Here is a 27,109-nt window from a genome sequence, read left to right as displayed (position 1 = left end):
CCGTTGCATGTTTCTTCCATGCAGTAATTAGTAAGGTGAACCTTGCCATCAAACTTGCTGAACCTTGTCAGAGCACTGTTAAACTTTCTTAAATTCCATCGAACTTCTTGAACTCTGTCAAATTATTATTTTACCTCGGTAAAACATATCGCTGCTCCTCTCTTTGGGTGAGGTGTATTCCACTGCTTCGCAACAGTGCATGCTCCTGCCATAACAGTTACAGAGCCGCCAGTGAAATCACCAGCACTTGACCCCTGCAGGGGCCTGTGCCTGCCCTAACAGGTAGCCACCAGTGACATCCCAAGTAGCCGCATAAGCCAGGTGACTTCTCATACCCAATCAGCCACAGAGCCACCAGTGACATCACAAGCACCTACACAAAGCAGGGTCCTCTTCCTGTCCTATCACCTACTAGGATCATGCAGCATCTCTAGCCCTATCACTTACTCAGCCACTCATGACCTCACAAACGCCTGCACGAGCCAGGTAACTCGTCATAGCCAGTCAGCTGCCCAGGCAAAGGGAACGTGAGAAGCAGATGCACAGCCCGGTGTCCTTTCACACCCAAACAGCTACTCAGCCGCGAGTTACCTCACAAGTGCCCGCACAAGCAAGGGGCCTGCTCCTGCCCTTTCACACACTCAGCCACCTATGACCTCACAAGTACCATCAAAAGCCAGCAGCCTGCTGCTGCCCTCTAAACTACCATTGCACCAGAGACATCACAAGCCCCTGCACAAGCCAGGGGCCTGCGCCTGGTCTGAAACATCCTCACCACCGGTGACATCGCAAGCACCTGCACGAGCCAGGAGTCCTGTCATTCCCAATCGCATGCTCGGACAACAGTTACCTCAAAAGCACCTTCGCAAGCCAGGGCCCTGCTTCTGCCCTACCACCTGATGGGTCACCAGTGACCTCACGTGCACCTGCAGAAGCCAGGGGCCTGCTCCTGCCTATCACGAATGAGTGGTTTAGAGGCCACTCAAGGAATCACTGTCGAAGCTATCAGCAGAAAGTGATCTTAATAGAAATTGATAACAGCATGACTTAGCAGAGTTCGATGGCAAGGTTCACTCTGTCACTTACTCCACAGATGAAGCGCACAAAGGAAACGAGCATGGGAAGCTGAGAAGCCCTTGGCTAGTGTAAACACTACTTAGCAACAACTAAAACATCAGCGTGTTACCAACATTATTCTCATACTAAATCCAAAACACAGCACTATACCGGCTATTAGCCAGAAAATTACCTCTATCCCAGCCGAAAGCTGGGTATCGTGTTACAATTGAGTTGGGACGATTTATAGAGAGGCCAAGGACAGAAAGATTAAGGGAGACCCTCCCGTTGAGTCACGAGCTTCAGAGAAGACCCAGCTGGATCCAGTCTTAGTCTCAGACTCGGACAATGGTTTATGTCTAAGGGACTATATGTGTTTAGCAGCAGTCTGAGGTTCATTCACGATCTTAAGATAAATCATAAGATTTTAGCAGACTCTATTTGCTAGCGGGTACAAACACACACGCACACGGATGCAAAGATAGATAAATATAAAAAGATATACGTGTTAAAAATCCCTCATCATACTCGAGGACGACCCTCCTGTTCAACAGAAACTTATTGCCAGAATACCAGGAGATGGACAAGTGCCAGCTTCTTCTCTTGACAGGGAAATTGCTACGCTTCCTTCATTATTTTCAAAGGTAGCTTCTGGTTTAAAAAGAAAAAAGTGGTTGAGTGATTTGGGCATCTATGACATCTCAGGACTTGTAGCTGTGCTAGTTCAAGGTAAAGATTTTAGGGAAATTCCTTGGCTTTAGCCTTCTTACCCGGAGCCATAAACTGGCCCAAATCACAGCTTCTTGGAAGCAGAATATAAGATGGATTTCTTGGAACACACAATGAAGTGCTAGCCCTCTTGTAGGCAGAAGAGCAGCAAATGGGATTTAAATACCTCATGTCGTTAAATGTAAACGGTAGGAAGAGAAGAATGGGTCTTCTAGAGAGAGGGATACTTTGCTTGCAGTATGGGTTTGAAGGTGCTGTGCTGTACAGCGTGACACCAGCACAGCCACGCTGAAGGCAAAAGAGGACGTCCTGTAAAAGAGGGACAGACGTGGCTCTGCTCGCTCTTTCAGGTACCCGTGGGTAAACCCACAGACAGCTCCCGTAAAGAGCCCCTTGGAGCAGCAAGGTTGAGCAGCAGCCCCATCAGGTGAGGTGGGGAAGGGTGTGGGCTGGGACGCTGGACAAAACCAGGGCTATCAATGAGAAACTGGGAGCTTTGACCTTGGGAACTGCGCTATGGCTGAGTAGAGGTGAGGAAGGGTGGAGGCCGTGCAAAAGTGCGTGGGGTTTTTGTGTGTGCTGATGATTTTGTCTGTTCCTGACAGCTGGGTGCAGAGCTTCGGTCCTGATGGCCTCGCCACTCTGCTGGAGACCTGAAAAGGCTCCAGGAGGAAAAGGTGCTGCAGGGTGAGCAGCTGATCGCGTGGGCATCATTGCTGAGTGTCTGTCATAGTGTCCAGAAAGCCACAAGGCTCGTTGCTGCTCCACGCTCTTCCTGGCTCTCCTGGCGCAGCCCCACAGACATGGAGCTCTGCGTCCATCTGTGTTTCAAGTGTTCTTAACCTTCCTGTGTTCTTCCTCTTCCTACTGAGTTTGAATTTGACGGGTATAATCATACCCAACATACTGCAATAACTGACCAACAGATAGTATTTGCAGTTTGCCCCGTGGCTCCTCAGGACTGGTTACTCCTGGGGTCAGGCCAAGAACTGTAGCGCCTGGAGAACCTGGTTCAGCCCTGGGCTTTTTCACGGTCCAATGGCAACCCCTTTCCTCTCCACGTGATTGTTCTCCCAGTGTGTCCAGCGGGGTGGCCGTCCTGGTCCCAGGGTGTAAGGAGAATGGATGACAGCTACCTCAGTGATGCTCACCACGACACAGTGGTGAGGCTGGGGAAGACTGGTCCCTGGTGACCGCAGACATTTTCAAACGCAGGATTAGTACTGTGTCTGTATGTGGTCTGGTTGTGTGAGGAGGGAACAAAATACCAGCTCAGGGTGGTATGGCCAGGGCGGGAGGGAAGAAGAAAGAGGATCAGGGCAGGTTGCTCACGATGCGATGAGGCAGTGGTTTGCTTGGGGGCTTAAAGATCTCTCCTGAGATGGAGATGGTGGGAGGAGGTGTTTGGGATTGAGCTGAGGGATTCTTGTGAGTAGGGGGGGCGATTGATAGCAGTGTGAATATTGGCTGTATTGGAATTCAGTCTGGTGGTTTCCTGCATAAACAACCTATCGTACCGTCTTTTGAAAGTCCATTAAGGTGGAATCTTGGTGTGATTGTGGGTGCTGAGGGCCTCATCATCGCCTTACCTAAGAGCTCTGGAGGAAAGAGAGGAGGTGTCTTGTTCCATAAGTTTGTCAGCTCGCTGATTTTCTTCCTCGCAGGTCACATAGTACATGATGCAGACAAGAGACCATCCAATGCCTGAAGGCTTTATGCACAAGCAGGTAAGAGCCTTGTGCAGTGTGTAGAGACAACCTCACACAGCCACAGCTCCCGCTGCACGGTGTCTGCCCAGTTATCTCAGAGCAGTTGCTGGAATGGACAGGGAAAATAGTGCTGGAAGTTTCCTGCTCTTTAGTAAATCCTTGATATCGTCCCGTTGCTTGTTTTGCTTTTTCTCCTACTGTACATTTCCTGGTACCATCACCATCACATACTTTCCTGGGACTTACAAAACACTTTCCGTGTATTTGTACAGGCCTGTGGGACTTTGGCTGCTCTGCCCTCTTTTGTGGCTTTCTCTGCTCCTCTCTGATTATGCCTCTTAACTTACGTATGAGGGCTTGATGCCCTTCAGTATTTCTTCCCATTTGTCTTTCTCTGTATCTGTGGGTTTCTAAAATTTTTATTATTTGACACTCCTGTGCAGTGGACACCTGTTTTCCCTTTCCCGTGAATGAGCTGGGGCGCTTCCTTGTCCCTCTGTGTGCTCTTCCCCGCTCTCCTTGGGTAAACGGAGAGTCTCTGTTTCCTCCCAAGTCCACATGTTCCTTTGAGGCTTCTTAAGTTTCCCTGAAAGGCTTTCTCTTGCTGGCAGCGTGTGGTTTGAGATGCATCGCTCCCTTCCTTGTCACTCCTCTGTGCCCTGTCCGAAACAAGGGTAACACAGGGGTTTGGACAAGGTTTTGGAACAAGTGTTTTCTCATGGTTATTCCTCAGAGCATTGTCAATCACGAGGCATTCCCATCTCACTCTTCTTTAGAGCTGGCTTAGTCTCGGACATGAATTCCAGCTTTCCTTTCTTTTCAGTTTGGAATCAAACACCGCTGGGTACAAAAGAGGGGGTGCTGCTCCTGGCGAGAGCTGTTGATATCAAAGTCCCTTGTCTGATGATCGATGCAGTGAAGGTTCTGTGTACCCTCTGCCTCAACGCAAAGGCGTGGACGTGGTGACAGAAATCCTGCCTTTTGCTGCTCTTGAGCTTTCGACTGGCCTCTCTGTGGAGTCTCTCTTCTGCCTCTGGCTCTTCTCTTCATTTTGTAATTGGTCTGCACGTGCGCCCTCCTGCCCTGGCTTGTGGGTTAGCTGCTGATCCTCTCTCAGTGCAGCTGTGAGCAGGTGCTGGAGACTTTTGCTGGAAGAGCAGAAACAGATGGGGTGGAGCGATTCAAACCCCTCTTGGCTGGCCTGGGGAGCGGAACCTCGGTGGCGCTGAAGGTACGTAGTTCCTCAGGTTTGTGTGGACATGGCACTTGAAATCTTACTCAGGAGCTGGAGAGCTTGAAGTGGGATGAATTTGGTGTGGCTGAAATGCCTTTGGCTTTACTGCTTTTTTTCTGCTGCGGCTTTGTGTTATCTTCTGGCCTCCTTAGAAGTCCTGAACCAGTGACTTCCAGTCCATGCCCAGAAGTTTTCTCTTTTGTGTGTGTGTGTGGTTTTTTTCAGGTGGCCTGTATGCAGCCGATCAGTGCCATGATCCGTCCTGCTTGTGAGCTTGACTTGGGAGTTCAGATACGTAGTGAGCTGTCTGTGTACTCCATGTAACTCATCTTGAATTCAGAAAGCAGCGCCACCCTTTTCATGAAAAGAAAAAAAAGGAAAAAGAAAAAAGAAAGGTAGTGCTTTCCAAGGACTAAAATTTACTTCGTTTTAGTGAGTAGGTAGGTGAACAGAGCACATACACTCCTTACCTGGTGTCCAGCTATTAATGCGAGGGGGTATTACGATGAGAACCTGCTAGATAATTATACCCTGTTTTTTTGCATTTTTACCATCTTTCATGAAAAAAACTACCAAAGGTAGTAATAGTAATAACGGGTAATAGGTAATAGTAATAGTAATAACGGGTACTTGCCCGTTATTGCTCATGTAATCTGTGGCAGAGCTAGGACTTGGAGTGAGATTACCATGCTTAGTCTTACCATTCTAGAGTATTTAAAACATTTCCTTGAAACGCTTTCCCAAAATCACAAGACCTGACTTCTGAAATAGCCGTTTTCCTAGGAGCTGCATCTGCGCTAAGCCAGATGAGAGAGTCTTGCCTGCTGTTAGTCACTGAGGCTGATGACAGGTCACCCAGCAGTTCTGGCAAGGACAGAACAAGATGGATACGTATGTTCCTCTGTGCCGCTTGTAAATTCTGTCATGTGTCTTGCGTAAATTGGTCTCCAGGTTTTGCAGGTTGTAGGTTTGGTAGGATCGATGGTGTCTTAAACGTGATGGTAATAGCAAAACCTGTAGGCATCCATGTAGGGCATTTTGGATTTCATAGAATCTGCAAGGATATTTGAAGAGTTTAATGTTATGTTGAGGTACTGTAGTTACAGCGTTATCAGAAGAAAGTCTTGGCAAAGAAGATGAAGATGGCAAAGATACTCAAAAGCGTTCTAACCTTTGACAGTGGAAACAAGTCATTTACAGTTTATATGAACAGTCTACTATTCTTTTCAAAAATTTACAGAGAACGTTTTGCTGTTTCCTTATCAGAACTTAGTGATAGTAAATTAAAGCTCTCCACTGAGATGTAAAAAAAGGAGTCATGTATCCTGCAAAGAAGAGTAATTGCACGGACTTGATAGTCTTACTCTTTTCAGTTCTCCTTAAAAGGCAGGTGTGTGCTTCCTCACCTGTGCTGTACATGAGAAAAAAAAAACACCCTTGAAACCTCCTCTGAAATTAAAGGTGGGTGAGACACATCACATTTTCCGCCTTTTCCACTATCCTGCTTTCTCTTGAACTTGTTTGTATCGGTATCAAATATTCTTTGCTTTCCCTGGAGCCAAGACAACTTAAGATTTTGGTTTTGTTTTCAGCCCGGCAGTCTCCTGTCAGAGAGAGGTGTCCATGCAGAAGTGCTCGGTCACAGAGCACTTGCTCCTTGCTGCAGGAGGACTAAGAGGTGGGTGCGTAGTTAGTGATGCTTCTCATCCATGCTTTGGGGGGTTTTCAGGTTGGTGGTCATTACAGAATTACAGTATACAGATAATATACAGCTAATTGCTGCGGTAGTCTGAGGGTATAAGGGAAAGCATACAGTTTCTTTTCTGAAAACTGAAGGTAATTCAGTTAGAGGGAGAGCCTGTTTGGAAGTTTCAGTAGTTTGGGGGCAGAGGCCAGTTGGGGGCTGGGGCCCTCGGGGGTGGGGGCTGTTTCTGCCCCGTGCCCTTGGCCTGGCGCTCACAGCTGGGAACGGGCTTTCCAGAATCCTGCTGGAAGGAGCCAGATGTGGGAGCTGTGGCCGAGCTGGGGGACAGGGAGCACCCCTGGACCAGCCTCAGGACCTGCGGCACACCTGCCTTCAAATCAGCTCTCCCAGCAGGACGTTGCCCAGGAGCAACTTTGAGTTTTGCTCTTCTCCTTCAGGAGCCGTGTTCCACAGCAAGCACACCCAGAGCTGCGCCTGTGCCAGGAGAAGACTTCACGCACAGCTGGGGCTGATGGTGACAGTTCCCACCAGATGTGCATGTCAGAGAGATGCAGGTAAGATGCCATGGAGGAGACACTGACTGATTGCCCCTTCTCTTGCAGGAGCAGGGTTTAAGAGCAGGAGGGAGCCAGGGTACAAGGGCCTCCGAGGTCAAAAAATGCATCAAACAGCCAGAGCACGAAGCAGAGGGAGAAGAGAAATAGGTGCAGGTCACGTGGCTGGGACAGTGCTTTTAAGGTAACATCTGCCACAGAAGCACAATAACAGTAAAAGGCATTGGGAGGTCATGGAGTGACTGAGGAAAGTGCCTGGCAGAGAGAAGAGCCCGGAGAGACAGGAGACGAGGTAGAGATGAAGGTGACAAAGATGGCATGTGGAAAGTGAGGGTGCAGGTCCTTGTGAAGACACTGGTGGCTGAGCAGCTGACGGGGAAGGAGCAGGAACCTGGCTTCTGCTGCAGGTACTTGTGGTGTCACTTGCTGCTGAGCAATTGATAGGGTAGGAGTTTTTAAATCACTTGTGCAGATGCAGGTGATATCACTTGTGACTGAGTAGCAGCTGGATAGGAAAAGACGCATGGCCTGCTTAGGTGCCTGTGATGTCATTCGTGGCAGGAACTAGCCCGTTGCTTTTTCAGGTGCTTGTGATGTTACTGGTGGCTGAGTAGCTGGAGAAGACAACATGAATCACACAAAGGCGACCCGAGCCTCTAATCGAGCAGCGCTGAAGATGCTCTGTTCCCGGTCATTTTTTTTCCCTGAGATCTCTGCGTGCTAATTTAATATGCTCAGTAGGTGTAGAAAGCTTCCACCCTTCTGGATCACACGGGTGCTTTCATGAAGGAAGTCTCGAGTTAAAAAATTTCAAAAAAACCCCAAACCCGTCTGTTCCTTCTCACATGGTCAAACTCTCTACAGAAATCAGAAGCACCACTTAGGACTGGGTTTGGTTATGATGCAATTTTATTGTTTCGATCCTAAACGTCAAGTGTGATGATTAGCATTCTTATGATAATGTTTGTCTGCGGCCTTTGATGGTAAATTGCAGGTTGTGATGGCAAGCTCCGTCACAAGTACTGAACGCTTCTGTCCATAAGCCATGCACCTGAAACACGTGGCAAAGAGTGAGGCAACATTTGCTGGTGATGCTGCAAATGCTTACTTTTTAGTCCTCCTCTCCGGAGTTCTCTCTGGATTTCTTTTTCTTCTTCACTTTCTTGCATTTCTTTTTCAATTCTGCATCACCAGAATGCTCGCTTCTGCCTTTCACCGCTTTCTTTTGGGTGCACTTTCATCCCCCTCTGCACAGGCGTGTTTCCTCTTTCTGCACGTTTGTTTTCCAGGTGCCTGGCCAGAGCCTGCAGGCTCTGGGTGAACCGGCACTGGTGGGAGCGCACGTTGTCCAAGTGAGTATTTCCCCGGCTGCTGCTCACCTACCGAGCCAGGCTGCGTGTCTGCTCTGTGGCCGCTCAAGCCGTGCACGCTTTCCCCTCTGGAGCTTCTGCCATTCACAGGGGCTGTTTCTCTCCCTGTGGGAAGAGCTGCACAGGTTCCCACTGCCAGGCGCCGGCTGACGGTGAGCGCGCTTCTGCGTTTCTGCGTGGCGAGTGCGCCTCGGGCTGGGAGGCGACAGTCTGGTTGGCTTCTGTTCAGCTTCCCCCCCTGCTCAGAGTCAGAGCGCGCTCTCTTCCTGCCGCAGCGCTGAGGGGGAGTTCCTGCAGAGTCCCGTGCTTGTCTCTTCCTTTGGGTCCTCTGCATATTTTCTCCACCTTCTTGATTCCTCAGTCCCACGGTGACGCCAGAAAATGGACTCTTCTGCACTTGATCCAGCTTTGCCCCACAAGTGCTCTTTGTCTCTTGGCATTCAGCACCTGCTCCAGGGCTCAGATCATGGTGCCTGGAGAAACAACAGTGATCTTAGTCTAGGGTTGTTCTCGCAGCCTCCTCGTGCCTTCAGTCTCATCCTTTCATTGTCTGGCAGCACTTGGTGTGACACGCAGAAGCCTGAACCAGCACTAGAAGCTGGAAATGAGATCACGGTCTTGCAGCCACGTCTGTCCCTTTCAGAGCAGTAACTCATCTTTATACCCTCTCGGACCTCCATTTCGCCTCTTTTCGCAGCTAGCCAGTCTCAGAGAGCAGACAGCCAGCAACTTACACCAGCGCAAGTGTTTAGTGCCAGACAAGGAGGGAGAAGAAAGGAGCGGGCAAACTGCAGAACAGACAGAACTTAACTAGACAAACAGTCATTCTCTCCTAGGACAGAAAGCAAAACCCACCACAGGAGAACACCACCACCACGATCAGTAACAGGAGAGGGAGTGTATTCGGAACACCCTTCCACACTTGTTATTACCTGGCATAGAAGAGTAAATACGGACGCTGGCGCAGAACCGTCTTGATGTCACAAAGACCTACAGAGTCATCATTCATCTTGTACCACCGTCCATCGCCGGCCTGCAAAGAAAGGCAACGCTATCTTTAGATGAACTGCAGGATTTTTAAAACAAAAACACAGAGAGAACACCACTGAAGGACACCATGCGCCAACGCAAATCGCAGAGTTGACTTTTACCTTCACGAAGCAGTAATAGTGTCCTGCCTGACAGCTGGAACCTTCATGTACCAGGACAGCATACAAGGAGTAGAGGAGTGGTTCTCCAGCCGCTTGAGACATGTATGCACCAAGGTCCAAATATTCCGGATACTGCACAAGCTAAAGAGAGACCGAGAAGACTAAAAGTTATCCTGAGAGTCTTTAGGAAGCAGCCTGAGAAAACCTTGCCACCAAACACAGGCTAGAGGTATAGAAATAGATCTTCTCGGTTCATCAAAAAAAGGCATTGCCATTTCGTCATTGAAGTGGCAGAAAACTGTTCTCGGCCAAACCAGCTCTTTACGAGCACAGCGGAGTGCTTATCTTCGCATTGGAACTTTCCTCTTACCACAAGGGAAAGAGCAAGGCACAGCTACCAGAACTATTGCATTGATTTTTGTTAGGCAGCTGCACTCGATAGCCATCGTGTGCAGACGTTAACAACTTCCAAGAAAGGGTTCTCCTTCGGGAAAGGTCTCCTTCCAAGCAGACAAAGTTGCAGTGCACTTGTATACATACCTTGCTAATCTTTCTGCCAGAGAAAGGATCGAATCTCTTCAAGCACACTGTCAGGACATTGGAGGAGCGATGTATCGCAAGCCTCTTGGACGCAGTGGCCAGCTGTTCACACCTTGAAAACAAGCACAGACCCAACTGTTGCAACCAATCTTCTCCCCGCTTCACCCCCCATCCACGTATGGTTGCGTAAAGGCTTGTTTTGCCCAACTATCGTATGCGCAGGTTTGCATTTCAGACCCCTTAAGTCCGTACGCTCTCACGGAAGGTAGCTTCGGTCTAGGGTGGCTCACTTTGGAGAGCAGCAGTCTACAGTCTTTACAAGAACTAGGAACGACACTGTTCAGAGAGCCGGCAGAGGCTGCTATTGCTCCAAGGACTGCGGTCTCCTGGACAGAGATGCAAGCATCCAAAAAGCCTTGGAAATGAAACTGTTGATTGCTTTCTCGAGGCAGCTGCTGTTGCCAAATCACTGTCCAGAGCTCTTCCTCGCTTCAGCTCACCGCTGCGTATGGGACGTGTCTTCTCCCTTCTGGCCATGGGGGTAGTTCAGCGGGCAACTTCATAGCTAGGAAGGTTGACCACCTCCAGGGCAGACAATGCCAGGAAGAAAATTCTCATCAAAGCTTTCCAAATATCCAGGCAGAAGGGAAAAAAATTACCCGTGTTAGAAACAAGTGCATTATTTTCCAAGTTCCGGATGACTCGGGTGGATTAGTTGTATGGGAAAGAAAAAAAAAGAAAAAACCCAGGCTGTCTCATGACTGTGTTTCTCAATTAAGTCAAAATGTAACTAGGGCTCCCGGACATGCAATACCGTAACCCAGTATCTACTATGAAGATGTCATTAGTAATAATCTTACTTGCTACATTTATAGCCATTTTCACCATCCAACTGCTCAGGTTTGAAAAAGTCTTCCAGAGCTTCAGTGACAGATGAGGCTGCCTGGATGAGAAAGAAAGGAGAGCGCTAAGCTCCTGGAAACCCAAAATCCCAAGAAATAGCTACCCGTGTGGTGCCAGCATTATCCCAAGAAAGGGCTACCCCTGGGCGGTACCAGAGTTGCCTGTGGTACGCATGGTCAAAAATAGCGAAAGCAATCAAAGCCATCCGAGCAGCAATCAGAGGCGAATTGAGGTAGTCCAAAGCAGGGCGGTATGGCAGTGTCATCAGGGCTGTAGATGCCATCCTTACTCTCTGCCCAGCTGACACCCAGCACGGGGCGGCCGTTTACAGGACTTCCACCGAAGGAGCCCAGAAGCCCGGTTCCCTCCCCATCCAGCACCAAGCTCTTGCGTGGTAACAGCCCACAGTTTTAAATCAACGGAGCTTACTGGAGATAAACTAGGCCCCCTGCAGGGGTCTTGAAACATTGTGCACCACAATTTCAAACCATCTTACCTTGATATCCAAAGGAATATCAAGGAATGCTTCGTAGGTGTCAGAAACGGCTTTGCAGCTCAAGCACGTTACTGGAAGGCAAAGAGAAATGCTTCTCAGGTTGGGAAGGAGACTAACTCTGCCCGTTTCAACAACCAACACATACTACTTTAGAGGCACTGGACATACTGCTGCATACTAGAAACTAGAAGTTTGTTTACCACAAAGAGAGAAGGAGCCAGAGATGATTCTAAGGACGGTAATATTTTTAAAAAGTACCTCTGGATCTCAGAAAGCCCCCAAATATTTGATGGACGATGGTAGTTTCTTGAGAAGAGATGCCCAAGCTGGAAACAAATCGTAAGGCAGAGAGTTATCTCCTCCAAGAGTTTTGCTTTGTGTGAAAACTCTGGGCATAGGGTTTCCTTGATGGGAGAACATCAAGGAGTCCAGAGGGCTCAGGAACATTGCAAAGGTAATTTGCTTGTGCTTACTCGCTGCTTCCACTCGGACGAGCTCTCTGCATGGCATTGATAGTGTAGCTTAAGAACTCGTGGGCATCTTCCTGCATGCCAGGCTGGAAATGTTCTCCTATTCCTAAGACAGAAGTTGTTAATAGTTCTCTCTGACAAGAAGGGAAGAAACGTGTAAAAGCACCTGAAATGACTTACTTCTGAGGACCCGGATGACAGCCTTAGGTTGGATGGCACTGGCTGAAGAATGCAGGACCTCGTTAACGTGCGCTTCCATTATGCACATCATGCAGAAGCCTTGCTGACGACCTGAAGAGGGAGGGAGGGAAGCAAGCTTCTCAGGTTAGCAAAGTACCATAGCAATGGCAAACCTAACGGAGATCTTGAAGTTATAAGAACAGTCTCCACTCTTCTGCCAAGGTGCCAATGTGCCAACAAGCCCGGGACATTTTAGTGCATAGGAAACTGTCTTCAGAGGGATGCTTAACTGACAGAAGTTTTCTGTGCAATAAGCAAAGAGAGTTTAACGTGCAGGAAAAGGGCCCGAGACCCGGGGCTAGAAAGCGGTGCCTTTCTGAAGATGAACACACCTGGGTAGGACAAGAGGCTTCTAGCTTGAGAGTTCAAAGAACACCAACTCGGGGGGCTGACAAAGAAGGGATGCTTTTCTCCTAAATCAAATTCCAGATTCTGGGAATCCTTGGGAAGTGCCCGACAAATTTACAAGGAGAAGTTCATAAAAGTACTCACACGACTGGCCGTGCGCACGAGAGAGCAGGTAGTTGGCCAGAGGGGGAGTGTACGTCAGGCACTGCAGGACGGAGTTGAGGAAGCAGGTATTGCCCAGGTTATGGAGTCCTGCTCCAGCTCTCTGTCTTTGCTGCCACTCCATGCAAATCTTCTCCGGGGGACAGAGGATCCTTTGTGGCGGAGCCATTCCCTCGGCAATGACTGCAGGGAAATGACATTTGAAAAGAGATGAGATGATATTGTTGCCTGAAAGCCTATTTGAAAAGTCGAGTTCTGTACAGGAGCACCCAGGACAACCAGCTCTAACCTCCAACACAGAAACATCGGGGGAAGCCTGACACTGCCATCGCAAGAAACAGTTTTGGAAAATAGTCTGTTCCCCTGCTTACTTTGCTGAAAGTCCAACAAACCCACACTCTGATTTCTGTGCCTCGGGCTACCTTCCTTTCCCTCTAGAGTCTTGAATTGGATTATCAGGGCAAGTCTTCCCTTTTCCCGATTGTAACTTGATGAAAACAAGCAAGTCCCTAGCACAGAAAGTAACCTTACTGATGTCAGATCTTTCTACGAGCAATGCCATCTTTCGAAGTCTTGCACATAGTGGCAGAGGAGTGACAAAATGCATTTTCCTGTGTCGAATTGAAAACGCCTGGGTAAGTCTGGCTGCTCTCAGGAAACACCCCAGAATTCACTCTAGGTTGTCAGCACATCCACGTTCAGGGATGGAGCACCAGCCACGTCCGTTGCCTTTAGGGATTCACAAAGTCCAAGCCTGCTGGTGAAGCCGTTACTCACGGGAGTCATTCCCCATTGCAGCCATCGCTCCTCTCGGGAACAGAGGGGAAAGTTTGGGATGACAAAGGATGTCAGGACGCGCTCCAGAAAGAGACGATCAGCGCCAATCCCGTCACCTGATGGCAAAGAAATAATTGTAGCTCAATAAAATGATTAAACCCCCCCCAAGCACAACCTGCACAACAGCATCCGCTATCCAAAGTGTTCCAGTGGTACCTGTAACTGCTGCAGAGCTGCAGGCTGATGGCCCTACTGACCCTGTCACAGGACTCCAGTTGACAGCAATTACCAAGGCCCTTTTGAAAGACTGCATTGCATGTCACCTTCTCTGAGGAGGAGCTGCTGCTTACCTGTGGCTAGCGTTAGCAGCAGAGCCCTCTGGCTCTCCAGCCCACGCTTGCCCACCTTGTATGCAGGAGTGACTGGCTTTCAGCCGCTGCTTTAACGGCTGCCTTTGCCGTGCTCCTTTTCTGTCTCCCTTCCTACCGCATCAGTCAGGGTGGGCTTCTTGTCATTCTAGGCTGAGCCCAACGCCTCAGACTACACTGCCACCCCCCTACTTCCCTGTCCTAGGATATGGCAAAGAACTAAGAATTAGCAAGTAGAAACTCTGCCCATAGCCCTGGCCAGCCTATAAAGGTGTAATAGCTAAGCCTAGAGCTCGGAAGGTATAGACCAGCCGATACTTTTATCCCGTATCTACCTACTCTATGATCTGTCCTGAAAGTCAAATCATAATCACCTTTGAAAGAGGGTGGGAGTTGCAGAGAAGCGGGCAGTAAACGATAAATGGTTGGGAAAAAGTAGGCACGCAAGTAGCAAAGGAAGGAGCCGAGTTATCCCGAAGGCCAGCTCAGCCCAACTAGCTTTCGCTGACCCGCTCCTCAGGATACCAAGCCCTGGCCAGGTGAGCTCACAAGCGCCGGGCGGGTGCCGCATGACTGCCCCTTTGTGACATGGGGCCGCACGGGGACGTGTCCCCTTGAGCCACGTGACCACGCAGCTGCCGCAGCCCGGGCAGCTCCGGCAGCCGGCAGCCGCTGGGCTTCCCCACACGCTGCCGGCGAAGGGCCGTACGTCCGCTGGCAGAGCTCCCGCCTCTTCCCTGAGCCGCACCAGCCGGATGAATAAAAACCTGCCCCGGGCTGTAAGCGTGCCTGTTCACAGCTTTGGCTGGAACATTCGGGTTGCTGAGGGTTTCTTTTCCACTCTTCCCAGGTACAGGAACTGTGTCCGTGAGACTCATGTAGCAAAGCACCTGATCGCTTACAGCTTCATTTCCAATAAATTTTATCTGCCCCCCAAGATTCAACCACAGGCTGACTCTGAACTAGAGCTACCAAAGAAAGACCTTCAGCAACCGTGCTGGGTGGACCTTGGCTGGCTGCCAGGCCCCCACCCAGCCGCTCTCTCACCCTGGAGCTCTGAAAAGCGTTTGGGGGTGCCTTTTTAGCATCTGGTTTAGCCCCTTGTCTCGCCCGGAGGGCAGTGAGTATTGCTCCTGCCCCAACGAGGCAGCTGGTTGTAACTCCTGCCACGCTTGAACTGCTCGGTTTGGCCCTTGCCCCACTCGCGGCATCTGCTCTTCCCCAGTCCTGTTCAGGGCAGTTAGTTGTACTCCTGCTCAGCTCAGGGCAGTTAGTTTTGCCCCTGCTCCACTCGGGGAGGCTTTTCTCTTTTCATGTTTTGCTTGAGGCATCCAGTTTGGGCACAGCCTTGCTCGGGTGCCTTGCTTTCCTCATGTCCGTCTCGGGACGGCTGAGTTTTTCCCCTCTTTTGCTTGCGGAGGCTCATTTTGCCCCTTCCCCACACAGGGTACCTGGCTTTACTGTGGCCTTGCTCAGGTGGCCTTTTATGCCCCTGCCCAAATTGGGGTGGCTAGTTTTGCCCCGCCCTGTCTGGGCATTTGGTTTGTCCCTGTCCTGGTCAGGGCATCTCTTTGTGCCCCTGGCCCCCCATGGGGCATGTCATTCTGCCCCTGCCCCCGCCCCGCTTGGAGCAGATATTTTTGCCCTGCCCAGCTGGGGTCCCGGTTTGCCCCAGCCTTTGCCTGCCCCCCAGTCCCTCCTGCCCCGGCACCTCTCGTTTCCCTCCAGTCCCGGCTCGGGCGTTTCTCCTGACTAGGCGGTGTCCCGTCGGGGCAGGGGCCGGGGAGGCTGCGCCGTGGTCCCCTCCCAAGCACAACCCCGTACCTGGCTTTGGTCTGCGGTGGCACTGTGGCTGTGGGGCTGGCGGGGGTGGGACGAGCGGCCGCCGGGCCCTGGGGGCTCCTTGTCCCTCAGTTTCGTTCCGGTGAAAGGCGGCCCCTCTGCAGGCAGGCAGCTGCAGGCAGCTGTCTGCGTTTTCCGCAGGCGCTGCTGCCTGGGTCCTCGGAGGGCTTCATGGCCCAAAAGGTGCCAGCCCGAGTGCCAGGGGCTCCCTGGATGCGCAACACTTGCGCTCTTACCAGTCCCGCCAGTTACCAGTTTCCACCAATGGACTCTACACGTAGAGAGAAAAACTACCCCATGAATTACATGTGCAAGTTCAACATGTGTTTTTAATTCTGGCTTTGGCTTTTCAGCCTGTTGGTACCAACTGAGTATTGTTTTTCCAAGGCAATCCCAACAGCTGAACAGGGATTAAAGCTCTTCCTGGAGGGACCTGTGGGCAGGTGGGTGGGCCAGCAGAGCGGTCAGTGTCTCTCGAAGGTCTCTCTGAGCTCCTCCTGGCCAGAGGTGGCTCTGGGAGGAGGGACGAGATGGGCTGCTGGTGCCCATGTGCAGGGGCTTGTGATGTCAGTTACGACACCGTTCCTGACTGGGCAGGTGCCTGTGATGTCACTGGTGGCAGGAATGCTCATAGGGCATTGAACGGAAGCTGGCTTGTGCAGGGGCTTGTGATGTCAGTTACGACACCGTTCCTGACTGGGCAGGTGCCTGTGATGTCACTGGTGGCAGGAATGCTCATAGGACATTGAACGGAAGCTGGCTTGTGCAGGGGCTTGTGATGTCAGTTACGACACCGTTCCTGACTGGGCAGGTGCCTGTGATGTCACTGGTGGCAGGAATGCTCATAGGGCATTGAACGGAAGCTGGCTTGTGCAGGGGCTTGTGATGTCACGCCTGGCACATTAGCTGATATTGCAGGCGCGGGAACCAGGCTTATGCTGCTGTTTGATGTCACTGGTGAACTGTGCATCTCATATGGCAAGTGCGGCAACGTGGCTTGTGCAGCTGTTTATGTCACGCCTGGCTTAGTACCTGATAGGGCAGGTGCTGGAACCTGGCTCATGCAGGTGCTTCCGAGGTCATTTGTGGCACGGTTCCTGATTGGGCATGTGCAGGAACTAAGCTTGTGTAGGTGTTTATGTCAGCTGTGGCACAGTTCCTGATAGAGCAGGGGCAGGAAACGGCCTTGTGCAGGTGTTTATGTCACTGGTGGCTTAGAAGCTCATAGGACAGGCGCAGGCACCTGGCTTGTTCAGGTCTTTATGTCACTGGTGGCGGGAATGCTGATAGGACATTGAATGAATCCTGGTCTTGCACATGCTTATGATGTCACGGGTGGCTCAGTAGCTGATAGGGCAGGCGTGAGAACCTGGCTTGTGCAGGTCCTCTTTACTCTTTGCATCTCCAGTCTCTACGTAAATCATTCTAACTCGATTTTCCGTTGCATGTTTCTTCCATGCAGTAATTAGTAAGGTGAACCTTGCCATCAAGCTTGCTGAACCTTGTCAGAGCACTGATAAACTTTCTTAAATTCCATCGAACTTCTTGAACTCTGTCAAATTATTATTTTACCTCGGTAAAACATATCGCTGCTCCTCTCTTTGGGTGAGGTGTATTCCACTGCTTCGCAACAGTGCATGCTCCTGCCATAACAGTTACAGAGCCGCCAGTGAAATCACCAGCACTTGACCCCTGCAGGGGCCTGTGCCTGCCCTAACAGGTAGCCACCAGTGACATCCCAAGTAGCCGCATAAGCCAGGTGACTTCTCATACCCAATCAGCCACAGAGCCACCAGTGACATCACAAGCACCTACACAAAGCAGGGTCCTCTTCCTGTCCTATCACCTACTAGGATCATGCAGCATCTCTAGCCCTATCACTTACTCAGCCACTCATGACCTCACAAACGCCTGCACGAGCCAGGTAACTCGTCATAGCCAGTCAGCTGCCCAGGCAAAGGGAACGTGAGAAGCAGATGCACAGCCCGGTGTCCTTTCACACCCAAACAGCTACTCAGCCGCGAGTTACCTCACAAGTGCCCGCACAAGCAAGGGGCCTGCTCCTGCCCTTTCACACACTCAGCCACCTATGACCTCACAAGTACCATCAAAAGCCAGCAGCCTGCTGCTGCCCTCTAAACTACCATTGCACCAGAGACATCACAAGCCCCTGCACAAGCCAGGGGCCTGCGCCTGGTCTGAAACATCCTCACCACCGGTGACATCGCAAGCACCTGCACGAGCCAGGAGTCCTGTCATTCCCAATCGCATGCTCGGACAACAGTTACCTCAAAAGCACCTTCGCAAGCCAGGGCCCTGCTTCTGCCCTACCACCTAATGGGTCACCAGTGACCTCACGTGCACCTGCAGAAGCCAGGGGCCTGCTCCTGCCTATCACGAATGAGCGGTTTAGAGGCCGCTCAAGGAATCACTGTCGAAGCTATCAGCAGAAAGTGATCTTAATAGAAATTGATAACAGCATGACTTAGCAGAGTTCGATGCCAAGGTTCACTCTGTCACTTACTCCACAGATGAAGCGCACAAAGGAAACGAGCATGGGAAGCTGAGAAGCCCTTGGCTAGTGTAAACACTACTTAGCAACAACTAAAACATCAGCGTGTTACCAACATTATTCTCATACTAAATCCAAAACACAGCACTATACCGGCTATTAGCCAGAAAATTACCTCTATCCCAGCCGAAAGCTGGGTATCGTGCTACAATTGAGTTGGGACGATTTATAGAGAGGCCAAGGACAGAAAGATTAAGGGAGACCCTCCCGTTGAGTCACGAGCTTCAGAGAAGACCCAGCTGGATCCAGTCTTAGTCTCAGACTCGGACAATGGTTTATGTCTAAGGGACTATATGTGTTTAGCAGCAGTCTGAGGTTCATTCACGATCTTAAGATAAATCATAAGATTTTAGCAGACTCTATTTGCTAGCGGGTACAAACACACACGCACACGGATGCAAAGATAGATAAATATAAAAAGATATACGTGTTAAAAATCCCTCATCATACTCGAGGACGACCCTCCTGTTCAACAGAAACTTATTGCCAGAATACCAGGAGATGGACAAGTGCCAGCTTCTTCTCTTGACAGGGAAATTGCTACGCTTCCTTCATTATTTTCAAAGGTAGCTTCTGGTTTAAAAAGAAAAAAGTGGTTGAGTGATTTGGGCATCTATGACATCTCAGGACTTGTAGCTGTGCTAGTTCAAGGTAAAGATTTTAGGGAAATTCCTTGGCTTTAGCCTTCTTACCCGGAGCCATAAACTGGCCCAAATGACAGCTTCTTGGAAGCAGAATATAAGATGGATTTCTTGGAACACACAATGAAGTGCTAGCCCTCTTGTAGGCAGAAGAGCAGCAAATGGGATTTAAATACCTCATGTCGTTAAATGTAAACGGTAGGAAGAGAAGAATGGGTCTTCTAGAGAGAGGGATACTTTGCTTGCAGTATGGGTTTGAAGGTGCTGTGCTGTACAGCGTGACACCAGCACAGCCACGCTGAAGGCAAAAGAGGACGTCCTGTAAAAGAGGGACAGACGTGGCTCTGCTCGCTCTTTCAGGTACCCGTGGGTAAACCCACAGACAGCTCCCGTAAAGAGCCCCTTGGAGCAGCAAGGTTGAGCAGCAGCCCCATCAGGTGAGGTGGGGAAGGGTGTGGGCTGGGACGCTGGACAAAACCAGGGCTATCAATGAGAAACTGGGAGCTTTGACCTTGGGAACTGCGCTATGGCTGAGTAGAGGTGAGGAAGGGTGGAGGCCGTGCAAAAGTGCGTGGGGTTTTTGTGTGTGCTGATGATTTTGTCTGTTCCTGACAGCTGGGTGCAGAGCTTCGGTCCTGATGGCCTCGCCACTCTGCTGGAGACCTGAAAAGGCTCCAGGAGGAAAAGGTGCTGCAGGGTGAGCAGCTGATCGCGTGGGCATCATTGCTGAGTGTCTGTCATAGTGTCCAGAAAGCCACAAGGCTCGTTGCTGCTCCACGCTCTTCCTGGCTCTCCTGGCGCAGCCCCACAGACATGGAGCTCTGCGTCCATCTGTGTTTCAAGTGTTCTTAACCTTCCTGTGTTCTTCCTCTTCCTACTGAGTTTGAATTTGACGGGTATAATCATACCCAACATACTGCAATAACTGACCAACAGATAGTATTTGCAGTTTGCCCCGTGGCTCCTCAGGACTGGTTACTCCTGGGGTCAGGCCAAGAACTGTAGCGCCTGGAGAACCTGGTTCAGCCCTGGGCTTTTTCACGGTCCAATGGCAACCCCTTTCCTCTCCACGTGATTGTTCTCCCAGTGTGTCCAGCGGGGTGGCCGTCCTGGTCCCAGGGTGTAAGGAGAATGGATGACAGCTACCTCAGTGATGCTCACCACGACACAGTGGTGAGGCTGGGGAAGACTGGTCCCTGGTGACCGCAGACATTTTCAAACGCAGGATTAGTACTGTGTCTGTATGTGGTCTGGTTGTGTGAGGAGGGAACAAAATACCAGCTCAGGGTGGTATGGCCAGGGCGGGAGGGAAGAAGAAAGAGGATCAGGGCAGGTTGCTCACGATGCGATGAGGCAGTGGTTTGCTTGGGGGCTTAAAGATCTCTCCTGAGATGGAGATGGTGGGAGGAGGTGTTTGGGATTGAGCTGAGGGATTCTTGTGAGTAGGGGGGGCGATTGATAGCAGTGTGAATATTGGCTGTATTGGAATTCAGTCTGGTGGTTTCCTGCATAAACAACCTATCGTACCGTCTTTTGAAAGTCCATTAAGGTGGAATCTTGGTGTGATTGTGGGTGCTGAGGGCCTCATCATCGCCTTACCTAAGAGCTCTGGAGGAAAGAGAGGAGGTGTCTTGTTCCATAAGTTTGTCAGCTCGCTGATTTTCTTCCTCGCAGGTCACATAGTACATGATGCAGACAAGAGACCATCCAATGCCTGAAGGCTTTATGCACAAGCAGGTAAGAGCCTTGTGCAGTGTGTAGAGACAACCTCACACAGCCACAGCTCCCGCTGCACGGTGTCTGCCCAGTTATCTCAGAGCAGTTGCTGGAATGGACAGGGAAAATAGTGCTGGAAGTTTCCTGCTCTTTAGTAAATCCTTGATATCGTCCCGTTGCTTGTTTTGCTTTTTCTCCTACTGTACATTTCCTGGTACCATCACCATCACATACTTTCCTGGGACTTACAAAACACTTTCCGTGTATTTGTACAGGCCTGTGGGACTTTGGCTGCTCTGCCCTCTTTTGTGGCTTTCTCTGCTCCTCTCTGATTATGCCTCTTAACTTACGTATGAGGGCTTGATGCCCTTCAGTATTTCTTCCCATTTGTCTTTCTCTGTATCTGTGGGTTTCTAAAATTTTTATTATTTGACACTCCTGTGCAGTGGACACCTGTTTTCCCTTTCCCGTGAATGAGCTGGGGCGCTTCCTTGTCCCTCTGTGTGCTCTTCCCCGCTCTCCTTGGGTAAACGGAGAGTCTCTGTTTCCTCCCAAGTCCACATGTTCCTTTGAGGCTTCTTAAGTTTCCCTGAAAGGCTTTCTCTTGCTGGCAGCGTGTGGTTTGAGATGCATCGCTCCCTTCCTTGTCACTCCTCTGTGCCCTGTCCGAAACAAGGGTAACACAGGGGTTTGGACAAGGTTTTGGAACAAGTGTTTTCTCATGGTTATTCCTCAGAGCATTGTCAATCACGAGGCATTCCCATCTCACTCTTCTTTAGAGCTGGCTTAGTCTCGGACATGAATTCCAGCTTTCCTTTCTTTTCAGTTTGGAATCAAACACCGCTGGGTACAAAAGAGGGGGTGCTGCTCCTGGCGAGAGCTGTTGATATCAAAGTCCCTTGTCTGATGATCGATGCAGTGAAGGTTCTGTGTACCCTCTGCCTCAACGCGAAGGCGTGGACGTGGTGACAGAAATCCTGCCTTTTGCTGCTCTTGAGCTTTCGACTGGCCTCTCTGTGGAGTCTCTCTTCTGCCTCTGGCTCTTCTCTTCATTTTGTAATTGGTCTGCACGTGCGCCCTCCTGCCCTGGCTTGTGGGTAGCTGCTGATCCTCTCTCATTGCAGCTGTGAGCAGGTGCTGGAGACTTTTGCTGGAAGAGCAGAAACAGATGGGGTGGAGCGATTCAAACCCCTCTTGGCTGGCCTGGGGAGCGGAACCTCGGTGGCGCTGAAGGTACGTAGTTCCTCAGGTTTGTGTGGACATGGCACTTGAACTGTTACTCAGGAGCTGGAGAGCTTGAAGTGAGATGAATTTGGTGTGGCTGAAATGCCTTTGGCTTTACTGCTTTTTTTCTGCTGCGGCTTTGTGTTATCTTCTGGCCTCCTTAGAAGTCCTGAACCAGTGACTTCCAGTCCATGCCCAGAAGTTTTCTCTTTTGTGTGTGTGTGTGGTTTTTTTCAGGTGGCCTGTATGCAGCCGATCAGTGCCATGATCCGTCCTGCTTGTGAGCTTGACTTGGGAGTTCAGATACGTAGTGAGCTGTCTGTGTACTCCATGTACCTCATCTTGAATTCAGAAAGCAGCGCCACCCTTTTCATGAAAAGAGAAAAAAGAAAAAAGAAAAAAGAAAGGTAGTGCTTTCCAAGGACTAAAATTTACTTCGTTTTAGTGAGTAGGTAGGTGAACAGAGCACATACACTCCTTACCTGGTGTCCAGCTATTAATGCGAGGGGGTATTACGATGAGAACCTGCTAGATAATTATACCCTGTTTTTTTGCATTTTTACCATCTTTCATGAAAAAAACTACCAAAGGTAGTAATAGTAATAACGGGTAATAGGTAATAGTAATAGTAATAACGGGTACTTGCCCGTTATTGCTCATGTAATCTGTGGCAGAGCTAGGACTTGGAGTGAGATTACCATGCTTAGTCTTACCATTCTAGAGTATTTAAAACATTTCCTTGAAACGCTTTCCCAAAATCACAAGACCTGACTTCTGAAATAGCCGTTTTCCTAGGAGCTGCATCTGCGCTAAGCCAGATGAGAGAGTCTTGCCTGCTGTTAGTCACTGAGGCTGATGACAGGTCACCCAGCAGTTCTGGCAAGGACAGAACAAGATAGATACGTATGTTCCCCTGTGCCGCTTGTAAATTCCGTCATGTCTTGCGTAAATTGGTCTCCAGGTTTTGCAGGTTGTAGGTTTGGTAGGATCGATGGTGTCTTAAACGTGATGGTAATAGCAAAACCTGTAGGCATCCATGTAGGGCATTTTGGATTTCGTAGAATCTGCAAGGATATTTGAAGAGTTTAATGTTATGTTGAGGTACTGTAGTTACAGCGTTATCAGAAGAAAGTCTTGGCAAAGAAGATGAAGATGGCAAAGATACTCAAAAGCGTTCTAACCTTTGACAGTGGAAACAAGTCATTTACAGTTTATATGAACAGTCTACTATTCTTTTCAAAAATTTACAGAGAACGTTTTGCTGTTTCCTTATCAGAACTTAGTGATAGTAAATTAAAGCTCTCCACTGAGATGTAAAAAAAGGAGTCATGTATCCTGCAAAGAAGAGTAATTGCACGGACTTGATAGTCTTACTCTTTTCAGTTCTCCTTAAAAGGCAGGTGTGTGCTTCCTCACCTGTGCTGTACATGAGAAAAAAAAAACACCCTTGAAACCTCCTCTGAAATTAAAGGTGGGTGAGACACATCACATTTTCCGCCTTTTCCACTATCCTGCTTTCTCTTGAACTTGTTTGTATCGGTATCAAATATTCTTTGCTTTCCCTGGAGCCAAGACAACTCAAGATTTTGGTTTTGTTTTCAGCCCGGCAGTCTCCTGTCAGAGAGAGGTGTCCATGCAGAAGTGCTCGGTCACAGAGCACTGGCTCCTTGCTGCAAGAGGACTAAGAGGTGGGTTCGTAGTTAGTGATGCTTCTCATCCATGCTTTGGAGGGTTTTCAGGTTGGTGGTCATTACAGAATTACAGTATACAGATAATATACAGCTAATTACTGCGGTAGTCTGAGGGTATAAGGGAAAGCATACAGTTTCTTTTCTGAAAACTGAAGGTAATTCAGTTAGAGGGAGAGCCTGTTTGGAAGTTTCAGTAGTTTGGGGGCAGAGGCCAGTTGGGAGCTGGGGCCCTCGGGGGTGGGGGCTGTTTCTGCCCCGTGCCCTTGGCCTGGCGCTCACAGCTGGGAACGGGCTTTCCAGAATCCTGCTGGAAGGAGCCAGATGTGGGAGCTGTGGCCGAGCTGGGGGACAGGGAGCACCCCTGGACCAGCCTCAGGACCTGCGGCACACCTGCCTTCAAATCAGCTCTCCCAGCAGGACGTTGCCCAGGAGCAACTTTGAGTTTTGCTCTTCTCCTTCGGGAGCCGTGTTCCACAGCAAGCACACCCAGAGCTGCGCCTGTGCCAGGAGAAGACTTCACGCACAGCTGGGGCTGATGGTGACAGTTCCCGCCAGATGCGCATGTCAGAGAGATGCAGGTGAGATGCCATGGAGGAGACACTGACTGATTGCCCCTTCTCTTGCAGGAGCAGGGTTTAACAGCAGGAGGGAGCCAGGGTACAAGGGCCTCCGAGGTCAAAAAATGCATCAAACAGCCAGAGCACGAAGCAGAGGGAGAAGAGAAATAGGTGCAGGTCACGTGGCTGGGACAGTGCTTTTAAGGTAACATCTGCCACAGAAGCACAATAACAGTAAAAGGCATTGGGAGGTCATGGAGTGACTGAGGAAAGTGCCTGGCAGAGAGAAGAGCCCGGAGAGACAGGAGACAAGGTAGAGATGGAGGTGACAAAGATGGCATGTGGAAAGTGAGGGTGCAGGTCCTTGTGAAGACACTGGTGGCTGAGCAGCTGACGGGGAAGGAGCAGGAACCTGGCTTCTGCTGCAGGTACTTGTGGTGTCACTTGCTGCTGAGCAATTGATAGGGTAGGAGTTTTTAAATCACTTGTGCAGATGCAGGTGATATCACTTGTGACTGAGTAGCAGCTGGATAGGAAAAGACGCATGGCCTGCTTAGGTGCCTGTGATGTCATTCGTGGCAGGAACTAGCCCGTTGCTTTTTCAGGTGCTTGTGATGTTACTGGTGGCTGAGTAGCTGGAGAAGACAACATGAATCACACAAAGGCGACCCGAGCCTCTAATCGAGCAGCGCTGAAGATGCTCTGTTCCCGGTCATTTTTTTTCCCTGAGATCTCTGCGTGCTAATTTAATATGCTCAGTAGGTGTAGAAAGCTTCCACCCTTCTGGATCACACGGGTGCTTTCATGAAGGAAGTCTTGAGTTAAAAAATTTCAAAAAAACCCCAAACCCGTCTGTTCTTTCTCACATGGTCAAACTCTCTACAGAAATCAGAAGCACCACTTAGGACTGGGTTTGGTTATGATGCAATTTTATTGTTTCGATCCTAAACATCAAGTGTGATGATTAGCATTCTTATGATAATGTTCGTCTGCGGCCTTTGATGGTAAATTGCAGGTTGTGATGGCAAGCTCCGTCACAAGTACTGAACGCTTCTGTCCATAAGCCATGCACCTGAAACACGTGGCAAAGAGTGAGGCAACATTTGCTGGTGATGCTGCAAATGCTTACTTTTTAGTCCTCCTCTCCGGAGTTCTCTCTGGATTTCTTTTTCTTCTTCACTTTCTTGCATTTCTTTTTCAATTCTGCATCACCAGAATGCTCGCTTCTGCCTTTCACCGCTTTCTTTTGGGTGCACTTTCATCCCCCTCTGCACAGGCGTGTTTCCTCTTTCTGCACGTTTGTTTTCCAGGTGCCTGGCCAGAGCCTGCAGGCTCTGGGTGAACCGGCACTGGTGGGAGCGCACGCTGTCCAAGTGAGTATTTCCCCGGCTGCTGCTCACCTACCGAGCCAGGCTGCGTGTCTGCTCTGTGGCCGCTCAAGCCGTGCACGCTTTCCCCTCTGGAGCTTCTGCCATTCGCGGGGGCTGTTTCTTTCCCTGTGGGAAGAGCTGCACAGGTTCCCACTGCCAGGCGCCGGCTGACGGTGAGCGCGCTTCTGCGTTTCTGCGTGGCGAGTGCGCCTCGGGCTGGGAGGCGACAGTCTGGTTGGCTTCTGTTCAGCTTCCCCCCCTGCTCAGAGTCAGAGCGCGCTCTCTTCCTGCCGCAGCGCTGAGGGGGAGTTCCTGCAGAGTCCCGTGCTTGTCTCTTCCTTTGGGTCCTCTGCATATTTTCTCCACCTTCTTGATGCCTCAGTCCCACGGTGACGCCAGAAAATGGACTCTTCTGCACTTGGTCCAGCTTTGCCCCACAAGTGCTCTTTGTCTCTTGGCATTCAGCACCTGCTCCAGGGCTCAGATCACGGTACCTGGAGAAACAACAGTGATCTTAGTCTAGGGTTGTTCTCGCAGCCTCCTCGTGCCTTCAGTCTCATCCTTTCATTGTCTGGCAGCACTTGGTGTGACACGCAGAAGCCTGAACCAGCACTAGAAGCTGGAAATGAGATCACGGTCTTGCAGCCACGTCTGTCCCTTTCAGAGCAGTAACTCATCTTTATACCCTCTCGGACCTCCATTTCGCCTCTATTCGCAGCTAGCCAGTCTCAGAGAGCAGACAGCCAGCAACTTACACCAGCGCAAGAGTTTAGTGCCGGACAAGGAGGGAGAAGAAAGGAGCGGGCAAACTGCAGAACCGACAGAACTTAACTAGACAAACAGTCATTCTCTCCTAGGACAGAAAGCAAAACCCACCACAGGAGAACACCACCACCACGATCAGTAACAGGAGAGGGAGTGTATTCGGAACACCCTTCCACACTTGTTATTACCTGGCATAGAAGAGTAAATACGGACGCTGGCGCAGAACCGTCTTGATGTCACAAAGACCTACAGAGTCATCATTCATCTTGTACCACCGTCCATCGCCGGCCTGCAAAGAAAGGCAGCGCTATCTTTAGATGAACTGCAGGATTTTTAAAACAAAAACACAGAGAGAACACCACTGAAGGACACCATGCGCCAACGCAAATCGCAGAGTTGACTTTTACCTTCACGAAGCAGTAATAGTGTCCTGCCTGACAGCTGGAACCTTCATGTACCAGGACAGCATACAAGGAGTAGAGGAGTGGTTCTCCAGCCGCTTGAGACATGTATGCACCAAGGTCCAAATATTCCGGATACTGCACAAGCTAAAGAGAGACCGAGAAGACTAAAAGGTATCCTGAGAGTCTTTAGGAAGCAGCCTGAGAAAACCTTGCCACCAAACACAGGCTAGAGGTATAGAAATAGATCTTCTCGGTTCATCAAAAACAGGCGTTGCCATTTCGTCATTGAAGTGGCAGAAAACTGCTCTAGGCCAAACCAGCTCTTTACGAGCACAGCGGAGTGCTTATCTTCGCATTGGAACTTTCCTCTTAGCACAAGGGAAAGAGCAAGGCACAGCTACCAGAACTATTGCACTGATTTTTCTTAGGCAGCTGCACTCGATAGCCATCGTGTGCAGACGTTAACAACTTCCAAGAAAGGGTTCTCCTTCGGGAAAGGTCTCCTTCCAAGCAGA

General features: G+C 50.0%; 2 long non-coding RNA genes across 2 annotated transcripts; both read left to right on the top strand.

Annotated features, from left to right (window-relative positions):
• The first annotated feature begins 4,829 nt into the window (after positions 1 to 4,829).
• LOC142086012 (uncharacterized) lies at positions 4,830 to 6,407 on the top strand. The gene is made up of 3 exons (XR_012674946.1): positions 4,830 to 5,168; positions 6,102 to 6,189; positions 6,321 to 6,407. It is a non-coding gene; the product is annotated as an uncharacterized LOC142086012 (long non-coding RNA).
• Positions 6,408 to 21,277: 14,870 nt separating this feature from the next.
• Positions 21,278 to 24,505, top strand: LOC142086011 (uncharacterized). Its single transcript, XR_012674945.1, has 4 exons — positions 21,278 to 22,259; positions 23,191 to 23,278; positions 23,410 to 23,495; positions 24,125 to 24,505. It is a non-coding gene; the product is annotated as an uncharacterized LOC142086011 (long non-coding RNA).
• Positions 24,506 to 27,109: the final 2,604 nt, after the last annotated feature.

The sequence above is a fragment of the Calonectris borealis genome, chromosome 10 (assembly GCF_964195595.1).
Source record: "Calonectris borealis chromosome 10, bCalBor7.hap1.2, whole genome shotgun sequence".
Taxonomy (NCBI): Eukaryota; Metazoa; Chordata; class Aves; order Procellariiformes; family Procellariidae; genus Calonectris; species Calonectris borealis.
Note: the sequence above shows the minus strand (reverse complement) of the source record. Positions and strands in the feature narration are given on the sequence as shown.